Source organism: Lolium perenne, chromosome 7 (genome assembly GCF_019359855.2).
Source record: "Lolium perenne isolate Kyuss_39 chromosome 7, Kyuss_2.0, whole genome shotgun sequence".
In the NCBI taxonomy this organism is placed as follows: domain Eukaryota; kingdom Viridiplantae; phylum Streptophyta; class Magnoliopsida; order Poales; family Poaceae; genus Lolium; species Lolium perenne.
The window spans coordinates 334,159,466-334,175,772 of record NC_067250.2 but is presented as its reverse complement, the minus strand read 5'-3'; positions in this window follow the sequence as shown (position 1 = coordinate 334,175,772).

Below are 16,307 nucleotides of genomic sequence, written 5' to 3'. Positions count from 1 at the left end.
TCTGGCAAGGGGGGTTAGAGTGCCCACTACCATTCGTTGACAACAACAAACACCTCCCAAAATTCTACTTTTATTGCTCTTTATATGTTTTCAAAATCAAAGCTCTAGCACAAATATAGCAATCGATGCTTTCCTCTTTGAAGGACCTTTCTTTTACTTTTATGTTGAGTCAGTTCACCTATTTCTCTCCACCTCAAGAAGCAAACACTTGTGTGAACTGTGCATTGATTCCTACATACTTGCATATTGCACTTGTTATATTACTCTACATTGACAACTATCCATGAGATATACATGTTACAAGTTGAAAGCAACCGCTGAAACTTAATCTTCCTTTGTGTTGCTTCAATACCTTTACTTTGATTTATTGCTTTATGAGTTAACTCTTATGCAAGACTTATTGATGCTTGTCTTGAAGTACTATTCATGAAAAGTCTTTGCTTTATGATTCATTTGTTTACTCATGTCATTTACATTGTTTTGATCGCTGCATTCATTACATATGCTTACAATAGTATGATCAAGGTTATGGTAGCATTGTCACTTAAGAAATTATCTTTGTTATCGTTTACCTGCTCGGGACAAGCAGGAACTAAGCTTGGGGATGCTGATACGTCTCCGACGTATCGATAATTTCTTATGTTCCATGCCACATTATTGATGATATCTACATGTTTTATGCATACTTTATGTCATATTTATGCATTTTCCGGCACTAACCTATTAACGAGATGCCGAAGAGCCAGTTGCTGTTTTCTGCTGTTTTTGGTTTCAGAAATCCTAGTAAGGAAATATTCTCGGAATTGGACGAAATCAATGCCCAGGGGCCTATTTTCACACGAAGCTTCCAGAAGTCCGAAGAGGAGACGAAGTGGGGCCACAAGGTGGCCAGACACCAGGGCGGCGCGGCCCAAGCCCTGGCCGCGCCGGCCTGTCGTCTGGGCCCCTCATGACGCCCCTTTACCTGCCCTTCCGCCTACTTAAGCCTCCGTCGATAATAGACCCAGTACCGAGAGCCACGATACGGAAAACCTTCCAGAGACGCCGCCGCCGCCAATCCCATCTCGGGGGATTCAGGAGATCGCCTCCGGCACCCTGCCGGAGAGGGGAATCATCTCCCGGAGGACTCTTCACCGCCATGGTCGCCTCCGGAGTGATGAGTGAGTAGTTCACCCCTGGACTATGGGTCCATAGCAGTAGCTAGATGGTCGTCTTCTCCTTATGTGCTTCATTGTCGGATCTTGTGAGCTGCCTAACATGATCAAGATCATCTATCTGTAATGCTATATGTTGTGTTTGTTGGGATCCGATGGATAGAGAATACTATGTTATGTTGATTATCAATCTATTACCTATGTGTTGTTTATGATCTTGCATGCTCTCCGTTGTTAGTAGAGGCTCTGGCCAAGTTTTTGCTAGTAACTCCAAGAGGGAGTATTTATGCTCGATAGTGGGTTCATGCCTCCATTAAATGCAGGACGGTGTGAGAAAGTTCTAAGGTTGTGGATGTGCTGTTGCCACTAGGGATAAAACATTGATGCTATGTCCGAGGATGTAGTTATTGATTACATTACGCACCATACTTAATGCAATTGTCTGTTGTTTGCAACTTAATACTGGAAGGGGTTCGGATGATAACCTGAAGGTGGACTTTTTAGGCATAGATGCATGCTGGATAGCGGTCTATGTACTTTGTCGTAATGCCCAATTAAATCTCACAATACTCATCATATCATGTATGTGCATTGTCATGCCCTCTCTATTTGTCAATTGCCCAACTGTAATTTGTTCACCCAACATGCTATTTATCTTATGGGAGAGACACCTCTAGTGAACTGTGGACCCCGGTCCATTCTTTTAATCGAATACAATCTACTGCAATACTTGTTCTCTTGTTTCTGCAAACAATCATCATCCACACTATACATCTAATCCTTTGTTACAGCAAGCCGGTGAGATTGACAACCTCACTGTTTCGTTGGGGCAAAGTACTTTGGTTGTGTTGTGCAGGTTCCACGTTGGCGCCGGAATCCCTGGTGTTGCGCCGCACTACATCTCGCCACCATCAACCTTCAACGTGCTTCTTGGCTCCTACTGGTTCGATAAACCTTGGTTTCTTACTGAGGGAAAACTTGCTGCTGTACGCATCACACCTTCCTCTTGGGGTTCCCAACGGACGTGTGTATACACGCTATCAAGCATATTTTCTGGCGCCGTTGCCGGGGAGATCAAGACACGCTGCAAGGGGAGTCTCCACAATCCAATCTCTTTACTTGGTTTTTGTCTTGCTTTATTTTATTTACTACTTTGTTTGCTGCACTAAATTAAAAACACAAAAAAATTAGTTGCTGGTTTTACTTTATTTGCTATCTTGTTTGCTATATTAAAAACACAAAAAAAATTAGTTACTTGCATTTACTTTACTTATTTCATCATGTTTCCTCCTAAGTTCACTTTGAAAGACATACCGGTAGGACAAGGGTCTATTATTGGGAGAGATAATATAGAAGAATTTTTCACACATGTTAGTATGGTTGAAGATTTTGAAGATAGACACTTGGTAGAACTTGCTCCTACTTATGAAATTGCTGCTGCTTCTTTAGTACACATGATAGAAGCTAAATTTGTTAATCTCAATCCTATAATACAACATATGTTTCTTACACTAGGAGATATGGAAGAAGGAGAAAAGAAAGATTTTGTTTTAGAAACCCTTCTCAAAGAATTTGGAGGTATAGCAAGAGAAGCTAGAAAAGTTTTTACTAAATATAATATGCTTGGCTCTTATACCAACTTTGCCAGTATCCTTGAAAAGATGGATATGGATAGAATAAAGTACACTAATAATGTCAATAATGGTGGGGAGATTAAAGTACCGATACCTATTAAACTCCTAGGAATGCATGAAGCACTAGAAAAGAATTTTGATTGGATTGTTCCTGAAAATTTGTTTGATGAGAGTAGCAAGCCTAAGGGTAATGAAAAGGGAGCCTCTGAAACTTACATAGATAAGATACAATGCATTGTTGATAAAACTCCAAACCCTACTATCGATGCTTCATCTCTTGATAATACTTGATACACATTTTCTGCGCCTAGCTGAAAGGCGTTAAAGAAAAGCGCTTATGGGAGACAACCCATGTTTTTACTACAGTACTTTTGTTTTATATTTGAGTCTTGGAAGTTGTTACTACTGTAGAAACCTCTCCTTATCTTAGTTTTATTGCATTGTTGTGCCAAGTAAAGTCTCTAATAGAAGGATGATACTAGATTTGGATTACTGCGCAGAAACAGATTTCTTTGCTGTCAAGAATCTGGGCCTAATTCTCTGTAGGTAACCTAGAAAATTATGCCAATTTACGTGAGTGATCCTCAGATATGTACGCAACTTTCATTAGTTTTAAGTTTTCTCATCTGAGCAATTATGGTGCCCCTTAAAAATACGTCTTTACGAACTGTTCTGTTTTGACAGATTCTGCCTTTTATTTCGCATTGCCTGTTTTGCCATGCTAGATGGATTTTTCAATTCCATTGACTTTCAGTAGCTTTGTGCAATGTCCAGAAGTTTAAAGAATGATTGTGTCACCTCTGAATATGTAAATTTTGATTGTGCACTAACCCTCTAATGAGTTGTTTTGAGTTTGGTGTGGAGGAAGTTTTCAAGGATCAAGAGAGGAGGATGATACAACATGATCAAGGAGAGTGAAAGCTCTAAGCTTGGGGATGCCCCGGTGGTTCACCCCTACAATTTAACAGTGAGGTTGTCAATCTCACCGGCTTGCTGTAAACAAAGGATTAGATGTATAGTGTGGAATATGATGTTTGCGAAGAACTGTAAAGAACAAGTATTGCAGTAAGTTGTATTAAGATGTAAAAGAATGGACCGGGGTCCACAGTTCACTAGAGGTGTCTCTCCGATAAGAAATAGCATGTTGGGTGAACAAATTACAGTTGGGCAATTGACAAATAAAGAGGGCATAACAATGCACATACATATCATGATGAGTAGTGTGAAATTCAATTGGGCATTACGACAAAGTAGATAGACCGCTATCCAGCATGCATCTATGCCTAAAAAGTCCACCTTCGGGTTAGCATCCGCACCCCTTCCAGTATTAAGTTGCAAACAACAGACAATTGCATTAAGTATGGTGCGTAATGTAATCAACACAAATATCCTTAGACAAAGCATTGATGTTTTATCCCTAATGGCAACAGCACATCCACAACGTTTGAACTTTCTGTCACTGTCCCAGATTTAATGGAGGCATGAACCCACTATCGAGCATAATTACTCCCTCTTGGAGTTACTAGCAAAAACTTGGCCAGAGCCTCTACTAGCAACGGAGAGCATGCAAGATCATAAACAACACATAGATGATAGATTGATAATCAACATAACATAGTATTCCATATTCATCGGATCCCAACAAACGCAACATGTGGCATTACAAATAGATGATCTTGATCATGTTAGGCAGCTCACAAGATCTAACATGATAGCACAATGAGAAGAAGACAACCATCTAGCTACTGCTATGGACCCATAGTCCAGGGGTGAACTACTCACACATCGATCCGGAGGCGATCATGGCGATGAAGAGTCCTTCGGGCGATCTCCTGAATCCCTCGAGATGGGATTGGTGGCGGCGGCGTCTCTGGAAGGTTTTCCGTATCGTGGCTCTCGGTACTGGGATATTCGCGACGAAGGCTTTAAGTAGGCGGAAGGGTAGGTCAGGGGGCGACACGAGGGCCCCACACACCAGGGCCGCGCGGGCAAGGCCTGGGCCGCGCCGCCCTGCTGTGTCGGCGCCTCGTGGCCCCACTTCGTAACTCCTCCGGTCTTCTGGAAGCTTCGTGGAAAAATAAGACCCTGGGTGTTGATTTCGTCTAATTCCGAGAATATTTCCTTACTAGGATTTCTGAAACCAAAAACAGCAGAAAACAGCAACTGGCTCTTCGGCATCTTGTCAATAGGTTAGTGCCGGAAAATGCATAATAATGACATAAAGTGTGTATAAAACATGTGAGTATCACCAATAAAGTAGCATGGAACATAAGAAATTATAGATACGTTTGAGACGTATCAGGGCCCATCATAACTTCTTTGTTTGTAGTTAGTTTATCATTATTCAAAATCAATCCTTTGTCCACAAATCATTTATTTGATCACAAAGTAAACCATCCCTACAAGGTTCGTGTAATATCCCAGGTTTAGATGCAATAAAATGAGAGAACACCAAAGTGTGCATTGCATCCATGCATAGAAAATCCGGGGAATTTTCGCGCTTCAAATAAAACTTACCACAGTAACTGAAGTTTCACTTGACTTGCTGGAACTGAAGTAGATCATCAAGTCAAGCGCTATAAACTTCACTGTGATCTTTGCTAAAACCTTGTTTTGGGTAGAGATGATTTGATCTATGGGCTAGATCAAATAGTAGTAGAATTACAACAAACAACACCTTAATTAAGGATCAACTACAAGATCTTATAAAGGATCTCAACATGACATTCCTTACAACAACACATGAATAATTATTCAACTATAAATCAAAGAACACCATTAATTGAGAAACTATTCTTTACTTATCTTATCCATGTCTTCTATTAAATAAATGTTCCTACCATGAGTCACATGGTCTAGCTTTTCAACTACAATACTTGAGTCAAGTCAAGAACATTCATATTCATTCTTCATTAACCTTGACCATTCCAACCTTGTTTCTCAATTCATACCATTAAACCTGAGAGAAAGGAGAGAACCATTTATATGCTTATAATATGCATTCAATAGAACCTAGCTTAATATTTAAAACTAATCCAAGTGAGGTAATTGTTGATACTAACCAATGTTATTATAAATATAAGTCAAGTACTAAACTCTAATTGACTTAGTAAGAATCTATTCTTCTAGTAAATATAGAAAGGCAAGTGTTGTGATCATTACAACTTGGTAATGATCATAAACCCTAGAGAACCCTACCTATTCAGAAGAGCTCAACATAAAGAGGTATACTCAAGTATATGGACTTATACTTGATCTTGGAGAGAGAACCATAATTCACCAATGAATTGTTATGAGGCCAATACTTTGATCATTACAAATTGGGTGATGATCACAAACCCTAAAAATCTAAGTGAATGTGTTGGGAGAAGTATTAAAGAAGAGAGACTAGTGAGGAATAAGTGGATCATGTCTAATGCATGATCTTACTTTATAAATTGAGATGATAAGTTAAACCTATATATGTGATCCATAGATCTCATTCTTCACATGAAATGATAAGTAAATCATTAGTAGTTAATCAGACCAATACTCATGCCTTGTATAGAGTAGTAATGATGTTGTATTTAAACCTTGCCAATCCAAATACCACTTTGGATTATGATTAGAACCCTGCCATACCTCATGCCTATTTATACTTAAATTTAGTGAAGATTATGCAAAACTCTAAACCCTTTCACATAGGATTCACCCACATAAAATATTGTTTCCTAACTTGTGAATCATGGATCACAAGTAATAACCCAAGCCATATATACTTAAAGACTAAGGCCATCTAGGAGTAGAATGAAATCAATATTCCATTTTACTTTGCTATCCAAATACCTTGTTTAGTGAACCAAATAAAATAGAATTCATAGAAGTAGTTGAGTTAACCATGATGAGCTTAGGATCTATTTCAAGTAAGCCAAGCCAGAATTGCTAAGCAAGATTAATAAAGATATAGTTTGTTCAACCATTTTCTTAAACTCTTAAAAATAAATTCCACACATAAAATCATGAACCAATCCCATTTCCTTTACCATTTGTTAAATACTAGCCATAATTAATTTATATATGAATGATCACTATGGTTAAGCACTAGAAAAATAGAATGTGTTAACCATGCACATGTTCTTAATTTCAAAGCATTTTTACAGATTTGATCCTAATTAAAAAGCAATTGAGATGAACCCTAAGATCATTTCTATTTTAAATTTTTAATACACCTCATAAGAACCCCAAGTTAATCATACATTAGTTACACCACAAAACTATGCAGTAAGTAATAGTATTAAGTTATCTTGATACTCAAATAATTTAGAACCTGCAAAAAGAAACTAAATTCAAATTTGGATTCAAATAACAAAACACAAAACAGAAAATATAAATAGAAAAATTTGAAAAGAGAAAGAGAGGGAAACTTACCTGGTGGACCTCAGCACCGCAGCAGCCCATCACCACCACGTCCACGCAAGCCCACCAGTAGCCCAGCCCGCGAACCAAACCCCAGCCCAAGTACCTGTTCGTGTTAAACAGAAGAAAAGCGAGGTCGTCGTCTTCCCCGTGCTCGACAACGCGATGGTGAGCTCCGGCCACGTCCTCGCTGCGGATAGAGATGCCCCTGGACGCCAAGACTATGCCCAATACTCAATTGAAGTTGCACCAAGTCCGTGTGATCCACAATTCGCCAAGATTCGTGCCCGAACCGTGTGCGTCGTTGATACGTCTCCGACGTATCGATAATTTCTTATGTTCCATGCCACATTATTGATGATATCTACATGTTTTATGCACACTTTATGTCATATTCGTGCATTTTCTGGAACTAACCTATTAACAAGATGCCGAAGTGCCAGTTCCTGTTTTCTGCTGTTTTTGGTTTCAGAAATCCTAGTAACGAAATATTCTCGGAATCGGACGAAATCAACGCCCAGGTTCCTATTTTGCCCGGAAGCATCCAGAACACACGAGAACCGCCAGAGAGGGGGCACAGGGCTACCAAACCCTAGGCCGGCGCGGCCAAGGGGGGGGCCGCGTCCCCCTATAGTGTGGGCCCCCCAGAAGTCCACCGACCTTGCCCTTCCGCCTATTTAAAGCCTCCGTCGCGAAAACCCTGATACGTTCGACGAAACCAGAGAAAACCTTCCAGAGCCGCCGCCATCGCGAAGCCAAGATCTGGGGGACAGGAGTCTCTGTTCCGGCACGCCACCGGAACGGGGAAGTGCCCCCGGAAGGCTTCTCCATCGACACCACCGCCATCTTCATCACCGCTGCTGACTCCCATGAGGAGGGAGTAGTTCTCCATCGAGGCTCGGGGCTGTACCGGTAGCTATGTGGTTCATCTCTCTCCTATGTACTTCAATACAATAATCTCATGAGCTGCCTTACATGATTGAGATTCATATGATGATGCTTGTAATCTAGATGTCGTTATGCTAGTCAAGTGAATTTTACTTATGTGATCTCCGGAGACTCCTTGTCCCACGTGTGTAAAGGTGACAGTGTGTGCACCGTGTGGGTCTCTTAGGCTATATTTCACAGAATACTTATTCACTGTTATGAATGGCATAGTGAAGTGCTTATTTATATCTCTTTATGATTGCAATGTGTTTTGTATCACAATTTATCTATGTGCTACTCTAGTGATGTTATTAAAGTAGTTTTATTCCTCCTGCACGGTGTAATGGTGACAGTGTGTGCATCCGTGTTAGTACTTGGCGTAGGCTATGATTATGATCTCTTGTAGATTATGTTAACTATTGCTATGATGGTATCGATGTGTTCTATGCCTCCTTTCTTAGCATGAAGGTGACAGTGTGCATGCTACGTTAGTACTTGGTTTAGTCTTATTGATCTATCTTACACTCTAAGGTTATTTAAATATGAACATTGAATTGTGGAGCTTGTTAACTCCGGCATTGAGGGTTCGTGTAATCCTACGCAATGTGTTCATCATCCAACAAGAGTGTAGAGTATGCATTTATCTATTCTGTTATGTGATCAATGTTGAGAGTGTCCACTAGTGCAAGTGTAATCCCTAGGCCTTGTTCCTAAATACTGCTATCGCTGCTTGTTTCTTTGTTTCTTTGCGTTACTCTTTGCTTGTTTACTGTCCTGGGCAAAGCACTTTTCTGGTGCCGTTGCTACTGCTACTATATATTCATACCACCTGTATTTCACTATCTCTTCGCCGAACTAGTGCACCTATTAGGTGTGTTGGGGACACAAGAGACTTCTTGCTTTGTGGTTGCAGGGTTGCATGAGAGGGATATCTTTGACCTCTTCCTCCCTGAGTTCGATAAACCTTGGGTGATCCACTTAAGGGAAAACTTGCTGCTGTCCTACAAACCTCTGCTCTTGGAGGCCCAACACTGTCTACAGGAAAAGGAGGGGGGCGTAGACATCAGTAGTCGTCGCAGCATCTCCACCTCTATCGCCGGCGAGACAACGTTCCCGACCACCTCGAGCTCTATAAATAGGCCAAGAGCTTCCCCTGGAAACCCTAAAGCTTCGCCGCCCATCCATTCCTTCCCAGAACCTTTCTATCTCTCGCAATCAACAAACATCACCGACGGCCGTTCTCCGGCTAGCCGTCGATTGAGAGCACCCCGAAGACCGTCAAGTGGCTTGGAGGATGCGCAAGAGCCTGCAGATCATCCTCGTGGAAGGAATCGAGGAGAGGAGGTCTCCACTGCCGCCAATCGATCGTTCCCTTTGCTCGGCATCCCGCAGAAAATCGAAGCTTGTCGTCGTCCTCGACTCCGGCATACTCCGTCAAGCATCTGGGAAGCATCCAGGTGAGCAGGCACGTCGAATGAGCTATTCTCTGCTTCCTAAAGTGCATCCTAGCGTTAGTTCATAAGTTGGCCGGACTGCGCCGCCGCAGATGAGCTCACCGGCGATGCTCCGGTGACCTTTGGGTGGTGGCATTGATGCTCACGAGCTCAGTATCGAGTCCTGGTTCGAACGCGCTAGGTTAGATAGTCACTGGGGGTCTCTGGAACCCATTCCGTCGCTCGCCGGAGCGTCACCGGCGTCCTCTCCGGCGAGACCAACGTGGCACTGCCACCTAAGCTCTGTTGACTGGTCGTTGCCCGCGTGGCAATTGACCCAGTCAACAGGCCCACCAGTCAGTGTCTGGAACTAGAAGTGAACCGGTATGTTTAGCCTTTTTGCTTTATTTCAAATTCCAGAAAATCACTGAAACTTTGCAAAATCATAGAAAATTCATTCCAACTCAGAAAAATATGAATAATATATCAAAATGCTCACAAAAATAAACTCTATCCAAATAAAATATAAAACAAAAATGTGTGTCAAAATAAAAATTCACTTATTTTTATCTTTATTAATTATGTCTTTCTAATTGTTTAAAATGCAAATTGAATTCAATAATTAGTGAAGTTTTAAATTTAAATTTTAACTATTCAGTAACTTAATAAAATGTTAAGATTAATTTCATTTACCATAATTGCATTAACTTAATTATTAGTGGTAATTCATAAACTCTAATTTGCAAATTACTATTTTCTATTCTCTTTAAATAGTAATAACTCAAGAAAATATTATAAGTCAATATTATGTTGGTAAATCAAAACTTATTTACTTAAAAATCTTTAGTTAACAAGTTAATTATTTTAAACACTAATAACAATTATTAAACCCTGATTCTTAATTAAACCAAAATAGGAGTTACACTATTATTAAATCTTTTGAAGATTAATAAAATGTCAAACCATTATTAATTGTTCTTCAAAGTAATTAGTTACCACACCTATATTACCCATCATCATTTTAGGAGATGTACCATAATTTAGAAACCCTAGTTTTAATTTAAGTAAGACATTGATCTCATTATTTTATGTGTTCATCCTAAATAGTTGCAATCCTAAAACCCTAGGGGTTTAGCTCATGTAATCATATAAGCTTCATCTATACCTATAGAACCCTAATAAGAAACCAATGAATGCATGCTTATGGTCCACTAGCATAAACCAAGTCACATGAGATTATCATTTCATGTTCCTATTCTTAATTAAAACCTATATGATCCACTAATGTCACCTAGGTATAAACCCTAACTTGTTAATGGAATTAGTACCATTGATCACTATTTCTATATACCACACCATGAAAATCAACCTCAATCATCAAACCCTAGTAGAATCATAATGATAAACCCTAGTACCAACCTTGTGTAGCAATTCACATCACATGCTCCTATTCAACTAAACCCTACTTAGGAAATGATAATTCACTTAGCTTAGAAACCATTAGAGATTATTTAGGAAAGCAAATGTGAAGCCATAGTAAACCTAATAGCAAACCTATGGAACCATCTTAATAACCATCCTTTGATATGATGTATATGAGAAACCATAGCAATAAACCTACCAATACTTGCTATATAGAAACCATTCCAAGTTAAGAACCAACTAGTTCCTATTAGTGCAACTAAATGAACTCAATAGTAAACCCTAGAGTTACATAGCTCCTATGTATAGTAGTTCATATTCTTATTTAACATGTTCTTCAAAAGTTATTCTTTTGAAGTACAAATGTTAATCAAACCATAGAAGCCATAGTTCTTATTTGAAATACTCATTAATTTTTAATTAACATGTTCTTCAAAAGTTATTCTTTTGAAGTATAGTATAAGTAATCATCAACCATGTTCTGTAGAACTTAAAAATGACAACTGTTCTTTACATATTATTCCACTACTATTCTTTATGTGTATGATTGTTATGATGTCTTATATCACTTGGTTATGAATCTAATATAACCAAACCCTAATAAGAACCTTGTTTGAGAACCATTCTAAAAGTGCAACAAACCCTAGAGAAATATTTACCACTCATACATTCTAAATCATTAAGGTTAGGTTACGCTCGGGATGATTGCATCTCATACTATGCATTATAGCATCTTTGCCTGTTCTTTAAACATTGTCCTTACCGGACAATGATGGTATTTCAGAATTTGGAGTTATCACATATCGAAGCTTTTGCCTGCATAATCTTGCAGTCAAGAAAGGCAAGTTCATCGCTTGCTCATGTCATTTGATTATTTGTATCAAACTATATGCAAAGTACTATACTTATCACTCATGCATTGAAAAGCAAAGTATTATTTTACAATTATGAATATGACTATGTGGTGGGCAATGGAACCATGGTATGTGTTGATATGGTGGAGGTTCCATTGCACGGGTACTACTCATCTAGGACTAAGTACCAATGCCGTCCAGTGATTCTAGCGCCGTACATATCGCGTTAACCATGAGATCTATAATGGCTCTAGGGAAGCCAGCCGTATCTTTTCCCTTCTGCACGCCAACGGACTGGTAGAGCTGCGGGGTGTTGGAGGCACTGCCGTAGGTTGGGATAGCCTTTTAAATCCCCATCCATTAGTGATGTTTAGCTCTACGGTCTATGATGGATTGTCCGGAGTACACCGTGAGTAAAGCCGTATTATCGGGAGAAGTCTACTGGGGGTGTACGGTCGCAGATAAGGGGTGGTTTTCAGACGCGGAGAAGGCGGTGTGGGCTTGGATCTTTATACCTGGCCTCACACCAAAGGAAGTGTGAACGGGGGCAAGTCCCTGCGGATGGCAAAAAGGGTGGGATCTCTTGTGGGAAAAGTAACGCACCTCTGCAGAGGGTATCAAGAATTGTGACTGTCACTCCCTGTTCGGGAAGGAGGCTATGACAGCAGAAAGGAACTCCACGAAGTTCTAGTCAACCTGTGAAGACTGACGGGCATAGTTTTCAGAATAAAATAAACCTTTTGAAGAAATGTTTACAAAAACTTGCATTGGCCTATGACTTTCTGGTCTATGGCTGTAGCTAGTGCATGATACACCTATTTCCTAATAGGAACTTGCTGAGTACGCTCGTACTCATTCTATCCCATTTGAACCCCCTTCTTAGATCAAGGCACCGAAGGAGAAACTACCGTGGAACTCGAAGACAAAGGAGTAAACTGCAACAAGATGAAGAATCCAATCAAAGAAGTCAATGGAGTCAACTTCTGCATCAGCTATAATGAAAACCTAGACTAGTAATAGAAGGGAACCTTTCCCTAATCCTAGCACCTAAGTAGCTAGATTTCTATAGCAAGCCAATTAGCTCTTAAACTTGAGTTAGCAATAAGGTAGACTACGAGTCGTTCTTCTGGAGCTTTATTTGAAGTTTTACCTCACTGTAAAGTAGGAGGCTATGTTGATCTTATGTAAACAGTTCGTGTGTATTTCTATAGACATACCTTGGACTCGCATATGTTTCTGTTGTACCACTCTGAGAGATGTAATATGAGTGGAACGGTGTTTCACTTGTGTTATGTCAACGACTTGTGTACTACACCATGCAGTGGTACGCTGGGTCACCGCAGTTCAATAAGTACTTCGATCTCCATGGCTAAAACACTTTGTAGTCATGGAAGCCATGATCGTCGTGGCCGCTTCCGGAACCAATTTCCGATGCTGCGCTACTCTGATCATTATGCTCAGGTTCATAAACCTTATCAAGTTCTATTGTCCTCCCACTCAAATACTTCGCTAGAAAACAATTTCTTGAAATAAATAAGAAACATCGACAAACACTTTTGTCTTTGTATTCATAGTGGAAAGAATTCCCAATCAATACTTTGGGATAACCAACAAAGACATTCATCCGATTTTGGTTGTAAACTCTTAGACCAAAAATATAAAGAAAGGACTATTAGGGTTTATACCCATGCCATAACTTGTATGGTGTCATTTCAACGGATCATGATGATGCTCTATTTAGTGTAAAAGCGGTAGTCACTAAAGCATAATCCACAAAAATATAATGGCATCATTTTATTTTTATCTCATCATTAACCCAACATGGTTTGGATACATCTCTCGGATACTATATCATCACTATGATACTGCAAGAAATGTGAGTTGTAGAACAATTTCATAACTCTCTTAGATGTTTGCTAAAACTCGTAATTCAAATATTTTCCCAATGATCCAATCATAGATATTTGACTTTTCTATTACGATGATTTCCACTTCATGCTGAAATCTATTTGAATCCATTCAAATGTTTCAAACTTCTTCCTTATCGAATATATCCACATATATATACTCAATTCATTGTTGTATGTTTTCACTAAGTTAGTTGCCCGTTCAACTCTTGGCCTATAAACGGTATTTTAGTCATTCTCTTTAGAAAAGATTTGCAAGCGCCAAACGATTCAAAAATCAAATGACTCCAAAAATCCATTTGCATGGAGTTTCTTCATGTGTTCCTTTCTAACATGACCTAAATGGCGGTTCCACAAATAAGTGGAATTCAAATCATTTGCCTTATGTCATTTTAGCGTCAGTGTTATGTATGTGTGTTTCACCATTAAGATTTATAATAACTTATCCATCGTACATGGAGTAATGTCATAATTTGAACAACTCATTGTTTTCATTTGACCAGAGCAAAATAACAATTTATTAAGTTCTTTATTATAAATTCTAAGGGCTAGGTAGAATGCCAACGACAAACATGATAACACTTTATTATGTTCCAGACGTGCATTATTACCATATTCCTTATTAGTTACTTAGGCCATCATATTCTTGTATTGCGTTGTATTGTATGACATCTCATACCAACCAACCTGGTACACGTACCTAAGAATTTCTTTATGTGACCAAACAAGGAATACATCCATAACATGTATATCATTTATATACACCTGAGCTAGACTTTCTAGTCTTTTCTTTCTTTCTGCCAAAATATCTTTTGTAGTTTCTCTTTTAGCTTTCCTCATTATTCAGAAAAACACTTCAACATCAATAACTTCTAGGTTTGTTGGTCAAATACCAATAACCTTGAGGTTCTTAATTTGAAGTTGATCATCATATGACAAGTGTTCCGGATTTCACTATTAGTAACCTTTTAATATGATGAACAATTTCACTCATAATTTTATCCATCATATCATGACGACTTTTCGAGACCATGTCTGTACATGCTAGGCTCGTAAAGTTTAACCTCAGTATTCGCATTTGCAAATCTGGCTTGCACCCGTTGTATGCACACGTAGAATCTATACCTCAGTATTCGAAACGACGAGTCTTAGCAACGGTGCATACTAAGGACGATCACTTCATGGATATGCGAATATCGTTAGTGCCCCAATAGTTGGAGGATTGGGACGCCTTGCGTCTTCAACCTTCGTACATTCCCATAAAACTTATGAGTTTATGTAGTCTCACCAAATTATATTCTATCATCTTGCAATAAGGTCTTAGATATCACATATATCTCATACCTTGATTATTTCTGAAAACTAAATTTTCAGCTCCTTACTTTTCAAACAGATTTGAACTTCAAGTTTCACGGAGACAAGATAACTTTAGGTACTAATTGAAACCATAGTTCTTTGAATCAACAATGTGAGGTTTACTAAAAGTTTGCAATAGGACTTAATCATTTCTTGATTCTTTAACAATACGGTACCAGTCCGTAAAGTTTATTGTCAGATTTTAACAGTATTTCTATCTCAATAACAAGACTAGCGCTTGGTAGTAAAACGGATGCCAATACTACAAAATTAATTCAAAATACTACTCAGACTATGTTTATGATAATTAGTTCATGTTTTAATCTAATTACTAATGAACTCCCACTTAATACAACATCCCTCATAGTTGTTAAGTGGTACACGATCCACATCCACTACACCAAAACCGATCATCACGTGAGATGATGTAGCTTCAATGGTGAACATCAACATGTTGATCATATCATCCATATGACTCGTGTTCAACCTTTCGGTTTCCGTTGTCCCGAGGCCATGTCTGTACATGCTAGGCTCGTCAAGCAAACCCAAGTATTCCGCGTGTGCAACATGGCTTACACCCGTTGTATATGAACGTTGAGTCTATCACATCCGATCATCACGAGATGCTTCGAAATGACGAACTATATCAACGGTGCATACGAGGGGAGAACACTTTATTATCTTGATATTAATGTGAGGGATCATCTTATAATGCTACCGTCGCGTTCTAAGCAAAATAAGATGCATAAAGGATTAACATCACATGCAATTCATATGTGATATGATATGGCCCTTTAGTCTTTGCGCCTTCGATCTTCATCTCCAAAGCACGGACTTGATCTCCATCATCAATGGGCATGATCTCCATCATCGTCGGTGTAGCGTCAAGGTCCATGGCGCCATCTTCATGGTTGTTCACCTCATGTAGCAACTATTACAACTACTTTGAAATACTACTCAACATGAAATTTAAAGACAACCATAAGTCTCCTGCCGGTTGCCACAGTACAATAATGATCATCTCATACATATTCATCATCACATCATGGCCATATCACATCACCAAACCCTGCAAAAACAAGTTAGACGTCTCTAATTTGGTTTGCATATTTTACGTGGTTTAGGGTTTTCGAGTAAGATCCAATCTACCTACGAACATGAACCACAACGGTGATACTAGTGTTGTCAATAGAAAGAGTAAATTGAATCTTCACTATGGTGGGAG